Below are 8,654 nucleotides of genomic sequence, written 5' to 3'. Positions count from 1 at the left end.
TGGGCTGGATATCTAACATTGTTCCACGTAATTTTCCCCATCTTGAGGGATCAACAGACAATTAGTATGGAAGTGATTTGGACAGTTTAAAGTACTATACCATGTTAACCACTAAAGCAATAATAATTAACAATTTTATACTCTAATTAGAGAAGGAGCACATAGTGGAAGGAAATATACTAGACTCCAAAACCAGAATATCTTGAGTGCCCCAACCACAGATGAGGGATACTAATGAGTTTTCTCTAACACTGGCCTGACATGTGAAATGAGGTGGGTAAAGCTCCTTAAAGGGACAGATTCTGTAGAAATGGAAAACAAAATGAAAGGCCCATGTGGAAGAGATATTAAGGCAACACACTTCTGTCAGCACAGAATTAAGGTGAGCAATAAAGCACAAAATGAAACCAGAATTGGCTCCTCAGATATTACCTTGTCCTCTTAGCATCCATTACAACTGTCAGCTCCCCAAATAAGGAATAAGGACTAAAACCCAAGTCTGGCAAGAAGCCCATTCTTTTTTCTCACTTACCTACACTGGGGTCCATTAGAAACTCCGGACTAGATCTTCTTCTATGCCTAGAAAAATATTACATCTGCCAGTCATTTGCAAAAGATGAAAAATGAACATCAAGGAAAACAACAGACTCTCAAAATAAGTTCTCTCTCCAAAGGGCATGAATAGAATATTTGCCTCAGAGTCTTCAAACTCCAGGACACATGGAATATTCTGCAGAGTCCTATACAGACATAGCTCAAGAAGCCTCACACCACCAACAGCTACACATATTAAGGGACGCAACTCTAAGAATATTCCAGTTGGCTGATAACCAACATCCTACTTCTGATCTTCTGGTATGATGGAGGTTAAAATGCAAAACACTACAAGAAGAAGACTGTATGTTAAAGTTCACAGACATTTACACCTTAATGTTAATAAGGGCCTGATCTTTTTGTGGTCATGCATGACCTTTTCAAGGAGGAAGAATACACACTGAATCAAAAAGCAGTGGACACCAGCCACTTTATGATTTTACCTCAGTCAAGCCTCAAGCTGTGGCTACTGATGCAGTTGATTGAAAAGGACCACTTCACGTTATGGAACCACTTCACTTACGAGAACCTTCTATTTTATCTGTAAGAGGGATGACATTGCTGCTTGGAATGGGGCCATCTGCAAAAGAGGAAGCAGAATACGTCCATCTATTTGAAAATCATACTAGGAAGCAAAAATATCTTAAGAGAAATTTTAACATTTCATCAAAATAAGACTGTAATCCCCCAGAACAGTGACTGAGTAGGTAAAAGAAAATTAGAAAAACCTAGAAAGTTCAATTTAATTCCTTAACTGAAGGAGACAAATTGTTTTCTACAATCCAAAAGATGAAGATGACAAAGAAATATATTCTGAGGACAGAAAGTAGTTCTCTGAGCAGGGAAAACAAAACAAAACAAAACAGCTATTTAAATATCTGAGATTTATCAAAGTAAAGGGCAATTGGGAAGTAACTCCAGGTGCAGTGCTCACTGAGTTCCTCCGAAGAAGGCTTGATTTAAGGGTCATCCGGTCTGCCTGCCCCCTCAGTATTTTTTTTCAAGATTTTATTTACTTATTTGTGTGTGTGTGAGAGAGAGAGAGTGAGAGTGAGCATAAGCAGGAGGAGTGGTAGGCAGAAGGAGAAACAAGGAACTGGATGTGGGACTCGATCCCAGGGCCTTAGGATCATGACCTGAGCTGAAGGCAGACGCTTAACTGATTGAGCCACCCAGCTGTCCCGTGCCCTGCCCCCTCCAACCCATTCTGCTGAGCACTGTTTACCCAAGGTCCGGCAGGAGTCTTGGTGATGACGGAGCCACAGCATTAGAAAGTGCCCTGGAGGGGTGCCTGAGTGGCTCAGTGGGTTAAAGCCTCTGCTTTCGGCTCAGGTCATGATCCCAGGGTCCTTGGATCAAGCCCCGCATCTGGCTCTCTGCTCAGCAGGGAGCCTGCTTCCCTCGCCCTCGCTTGCGCTCTCTCTCTCTCTCTCTCTCTCTCTCTCTCTCGCTGCCTGCCTCCCTGACTACTTGTGATCTTTCTCTCTGTCAAATAAATACATAAAATCTTTTAAAAGAAAGTGCCCTGGAAAAGCTCCAGAGATAAGGCCTGAAATTTTACCCACATGACTGGGGACAAAAGGGCCTCAAAGGTTTATCATAGGAGGCCACTTCTTGAGAAAACCAACATGACACAAACTGTGAGCACCTTCAAGAGGAACAGAAGCCACCTCCACCTGTGGTTACCTCAGTACCAAGTGTCAGCGGCTTTTTACCAAAGCCGGAAGAGTCATCTGATGCTATCCTTAGGAAAGAAGACTAACAAGGTGTCCTTCTCAGGGCACTCTCATTCCCAGCAGGAAGTAAAACAAGTCTCCCTTCTTTGTTTTGACAGATTGAACCTTCAGAACCCAGCTTAGGGATGCGCAACACAAGGCAAAGGGCACATGAATCCACTTCAGGACAACTGTTTAAACAGCTATCACCTGGGGTCATTAAGTAAAATATCGCTTCTCAGCTTGCAGAATCAAATTGTAGGGACTTTTCAAGATCATAATTTGGTTCCCTGGCTCATATCCTATGCTTGGCACCTGCCATCTTGAGTGGAACTTCCTAAACTTGACCAACAACTGGCATGAAAGACAAAAGGCGACACAGAGTGAGGGAGGCTTGGAGAAAAGGTTCGAGAACCACAGAATCACCATCCCTAGGCTGGGACCGGGAAACAAGTGGATCTGTCCCCAAAAGGGTCATAACCCTACACTCATAGCCACTGCATCCCGCATAGCCCCAAACTGAAAACAAGCCAACTTTTCAACAGGAGAATGGATAACCAAGTTTCAAAAGAATGAAATAACACACAGCAATAAAAAAGAACAAACCACTGGTTCTTGCAACAAAAGAGATGAATTTTGCAAGCCTCATATTGAGCAGAACAAGTCTGTCTCAAAACAGTACAAACTGAGTGATTCCATTTTTAAGAAGTTCAAGTAAACATAGAATTAATCTATAGTGACAGAAATCAGAATAGTGGTAACTTTTGACTATAAAGTGGCTTTAATTATAAAGGGAGAGGAGGAGACTTTGAGGTGATGAATATATAAATTGTTATGTATGCAAAAACTCCATCAAACTACATACTTCACATTAGTGCATTTTCCTGTGCATTAATTCTCTTTTCATATTTATTCTTTTTTTTTTAAGATTTTTTAAGAGAGAGATCACAAGTAGGCAGAGAGGCAGGCAGAGAGAGAGGAGGAAGCAGGCTCCCTGCTGAGCAGAGAGCCCGATGCGGGGCTCGATCCCAGGATCCTGAGATCATGACCAGAGCTGAAGGCAGAGGTTTTAACCCACTGAGCCACCCAGGCATCCCGTCTTTTCATATTTATTCGTAAAGAAACTTTGTAAATAAGATGATTATCTATTCTTTAAGGGTTTGGTGAATCCTTTCCACTAAATATTTTGCTTTAAAAATAATGTTTAAGACACACAAACAGGGGCACCTGGGTGGCTCAGATGGTTAAGTGTCTGCATTCAGCTCAGGTCAGGATTCCAGGGTCCTGGGATCGAGCCCCACATCAGGCTCCCTGCTCAGCAAGGAGTCTGCTTCTCCCTCTCCCTCTGTCTGCTGTTCCCCACTGCTTATTAAAAAAAAAAAAAAAGACACACAAACACACACATACACACAAACTCATTCTGCCACCCACCTACTGGCTGCCATGCTAAACACTGAGTTAGTCTAGGAAAACTTCTACCTAGATAAGATAAGCTATGTGATGTTAAGTCTGTTGAATTCACTAAATTGTGTTATTTGCCTTGTTTCAAAGTGTTAAAATTCCTAACAAGTATTTCATTATTTCTTCCCAGGCCATGTAATAAAAAGTGTCGGTGTATAACCAAAGGCAGACCAGCTCCCCTCGGGAAAATCATACTCCTTTTAACTCTATTGCAAATTATTTTTTTAAATATACTTTCTTATTTTATTTTTTAAAGGTTTTTTTTTTCTTTTTAAAGATTTTATTTATTTATTTGACAGACAGAGATCACAAGTAGGCAGAGAGGCAGGCAGAGAGAGGGGGAAGCAGGCTTCCCGCTGAGCAGAGAGCCCGATGCGGGGCTCAATCCCAGGACCCTGGGATCATGACCTTAGCTGAAGGCAGAGGCTTAACCCACTGAGCCACCCAGGCGCTCCTACTTACTTATTTTAAAGAGAGAGAGAGAGCACACCTTCGAGCAGGGGGAGGAACAGAGGAAGAGAGCAAGGGGGACGATCTCAAGTAGACTCCACACTGAGCACAAGCCGGTCCTGGGGCTCAATCCCACAACCCCAAAATCACAACCTGGGCTGAAACCAAGAGTCAGACACTCAAGTGACTGAGCCACCCAGGCACCCCTATTGTGAATTATTGTAAAGGTGTGATATTTTCAATTATTTTTTTTAAGTTTTAGAATTTATTTATTCCAATGTATTAAAGAATCGCTTTCCTAAGTGTAATTCCCTTAGTCTCCTAGAACCACTGCTGAGGTTATTATTGTTTAAAAATATGGAATGGCCTGAAATTGCAGGCTGGTCATGAAAACAATCACTAAAATGGATTCCAGTTTTATAAATATTAGGACCCTGCTGGTCTTCCTGAGGCTGTAGCCTGGCCTCTGCCTACCCCACCGATAGCACCTCTGTGTCTTCCAGCTGCTGTCATCGCCTGTATCTACACTTCTCTCCCCGCCCTCCTTTTCTACCCCAGCAAGGAGAGCTCACCCTGGCTCCAGAGAGACTCCCACTTGTTTCTCAATGAACTGCTTTCTGGGTCAACTTTTCCTTTCCTTTCCTCTTTCTCTGCTACTCAATCCCATCAATGCTGTTTGATTACAATTTGGGAGCTTTAAAAAAACAGTAAGAAGATGGCAATGACCTACCCTACAATAAATATTTTGTTCCCACATACTATTACCTGAGGAGCAGGTCAGCTGAAAACATGCATTTTCCATTTGTAAGGGGCCTGCTTTGCATATGCCGTAATTCAGTTATGTCTGGCTTTCAACTCACACCTGCAATTCCAAATAAAACTCCTGAACAGACTAATGAAAGGCTTTATGAAATAAACAGGAAATAAAATAACCTAGCAAATCTTCCAGAGCCCAAGAGAGTCCCCAAATACATAACTTTATTTCAGTGACAAATGTAGCCAAGTAGTAAGTAAGGAATTGAAACCTCTTTAAATGCTAAAGAGAAAGCCCTGGTGTTTGTTACAGGTTATGCCCACGGCACACGCATGTACCTTCAGGTCTCCTCTTGGGTTCCTGAGACTCCTGGATTCCCAAACCAGGATTTCAAACACAGCTGGAGCTGGCTTGCTCCTCTGGTTTTATATTCCTGGAATTCCCTAACTCTCATGACTCTACGAGGACACTGGCTGACCACAACTGCTCAAAGTAAAGCCAGACGCTGTGGGTCGTTCCCACCAGCCTGAGCACCTGTAGGAGAGTTTTCAGACATGACTCTCAGAAGCTAAATGCAACGTACAGTAGAGGTGCATCTAACTCTTCCATAATTTTAAATATAGAAATAGTGCTGATGAAGAGTAAAAGGGAAAAAATGTAAACCACTGTCAGCCTGTCAACTCCCAACAAGAAAATAGCACTCACCTAAACCCGACTGTGGTCAAACGGCTGGTTACTTGAACTGGTGGTTCCCGTGCTTCATGGAAACAGCATCCATCAATACTAGCAGAAAGATGAATTGTGTCTGTGTGTCCTCTTGCAGTGCTAAAACTAATTATTAGGGTCTTAAAATCTTTTTGATGGATTAAGAGTTCCTGGTGAGCATAGTTAAACAAACCATTAGATTGAGAACAAAATTTTTCCACGCTGCAACAATTCTCTAATGAGCCGACTGCTGCCACATTAATCACTCAGGAACATGAACAATAGAAAATCAGAACTATGTTTTATTTATTTATTTTTCCTCTTGTAGACCTGAGATAATCTACATACAATCAAATGCAAGGGCTTTAGCTATACATTTTGTGAATTTTGATAAATGTATTTATCTGTGTAAACTTAACAGTGGTCAAGATATGCAAAATATTTCCAATCACCACAGAAAGTTCCTTCATTCCATCCTAGTCATTGCCACCATCACTGCCAAGAAGTAACTAACCACGGTTCTAATTTCCATTACCACACGTTAGTCTGTTCTAGAGTTTCAGGGAAACAGAACCATACCTTAACTACTATTTTGCATCTGATGCCTTCGGTCAACATAATGTTTTCAAAGCTCATCCTTGTTGTGTGGATCTCTATTTTATTATGTAAATACGCCACAGTTTGTTTTTCCACCATCCTAGTAAGGGACCTTTGGGTTGTTTCCAGTTTGAGGCCATCATAAATAAGCTTCTCTGTGTGTTCTTATGCACATCTTTTGGTGAACACATGCTTCATTTCTCATGGGTAAATACCTAGGAGTAGACTTGCTGAGTCATAAGGCAGTTGTAGGGCTTAATTCGATGAGAAATTGCTGAGTCTTTTTTCTCTTTCACATGAACCCTTCTACCTTCTACCTTCACATAAACCTCCCACCACAGGTTTATTCTAAAGAAGAAAATGACTGGATAGTTGAAGATTTTATTTTCCTTGTGTCTCTCTCTGCTCTGGCAGGTAACCCTGGTTGTCATTGGTAGAAGCAATTTTAACCATTTGATTTCAACCACTGAAAATTTTAAAAAGTACCTGAAAGAAGAGGTTACTGCCCAAATCAGGCCTTCAGAGGCTCTGTCAATAACATCTGCTCCATGTTGCAAGGGCATCGATTCTTGGGCTAGCCTCTGTGTTCAAGCCACTGGAAACATTTATTTTCATAATACCGTTTGGTTTTAGCACTACAATTGCCTCTAAAAGGGAGGGTGTTAATTAATTAAGGTGTAAATTAATATTATAATCAAGCACGTGTTACTAAGGCAATCTTTGACAAGGCTTTCCCTTTGTTTCTATTTTGGAGATTTGGGGTCCCCCAAATCCTCTTGGGGGCCATTCAGGCAGAAGCCGGCATTAGGGGGAGGAAAGTAGTTATTCCCATTAAGACAGCTCCAGTTGGGCCAACATCAGCAGCCATGCTCTGCACAGGATAAAGAGCCATTCCTTTGATAATAGGAAAACAAGGAAACAAAAGGCCCTGCTTGAAAATGATTTACCACAGAACACATTTTGCTTTAGTCAAACATTTTTTTTTTTTTCCTAAGGAAAAAGTGTGTGGGCTTATCTCTTGAAAATGCCAGCATGGTTGTGAACACTGGGGAAATTAAAAGAATGAATAGAATGGATTTCTCAGGAAAAATCAGTACGAGTATGCAGAGAGTTGCACGGCTTATTTATTAGGTTGTGTGCTATGGGAGGATTATCTGCCTCAGACTTATCTATTACTCTGTGGCACTGGTTTTAAATATAGAGAGTTTGTTTTTTTTTTTTTTTTTTTTTTTCCATTGCACAAAGCCAAATTCAAATGGACTTTAAAACTCAGTAACTTTGACTGCTTTGGCCATGACACAGAGATCAGAAAATCTAAGATACAAACACTTGCTCTATCACCATCCCTTGCCCAGAAAAAGGAAAAGCTTTGAAGAACATTCTGTTTCTTTTGACATACCATCCAATTATTCCCTCTGAGACACAGAGGTCAGTGGAACATCGATGAAGGTGTCTAGAGTAACGAATGCTGCCTGATGAGGCTGGTAGTCAGTATACCCAATTTACCACTGTAGCCAAACCACTGTGGGCAAAAATAAACTCAAGGTAGAGATATCTTTGTTATGGGAGGAAGAGATTCAAAATCTGGAATCACAAGTTACAGAATTATGACTATCAGTACAGGTTCCAGCCCAGTTCAAATGCAAGAGCAGTCTCATTCATTCAATGGAATACCTATGGCTTGGTATCTTGAAGTTACAAGCTGTCAGTTAATAATTAATAATGCATTAATTATGCTTCTTGTTTTTAAATTGAAAAATGCCCTATAGCGACTAGTCAGTTCTCAGGATATTCCTCAGAGGCTAAGTCAATTTATTATTTTTATTTTATTTGAGAAAAGGAAGATGATCAGGTACAAAAAGGTCACACAGAGAATAAAGACAAATATTGGTCTTCAAGAATGCCTGCTCCCAATCCTAATGAAATTTACTACTTCCAACCAAAAATATGAGTCTCTACAGAGTTTTTGAAATGCCCTATGACAGCCCTTCAATATGACACTACTAAATGAGTGTTCATTCTGAACCAAAAAAAAAAAAAAGGAATATGGAATATTAAAAATAATATTAGTTTTCCCCAAACATGTATGAAGCCGCAAAAGGCCCCAAAGAGGCAAAGAAATCCTGAGGAAAAAGAATAAAAATAGAAGTATAACATTTCCCAATTTCAAACTATACTACAAAGCTACAGCAATAAAAACAGTATGGTACAAGAACGCCTGGGTGGCTCAGTCGGTTAAGTATCTGCCTTTGGCTCAGGTCATGATCCCAGGCTCCTGGAATTGAGTCCCTCATCAGGCTCCTTGCTTGGTGGGGAGCCTGCTTCTCCCTCTGCCTACTGCTCCCCCTGCTTGTGTTCTTGCTCTCTCTCTCTCTCTC

The sequence above is a fragment of the Lontra canadensis genome, unplaced genomic scaffold (genome assembly GCF_010015895.1).
Source record: "Lontra canadensis isolate GAN:19392208 unplaced genomic scaffold, GSC_riverotter_1.0 scaffold61, whole genome shotgun sequence".
In the NCBI taxonomy this organism is placed as follows: Eukaryota; Metazoa; Chordata; class Mammalia; order Carnivora; family Mustelidae; genus Lontra; species Lontra canadensis.
Note: the sequence above shows the minus strand (reverse complement) of the source record.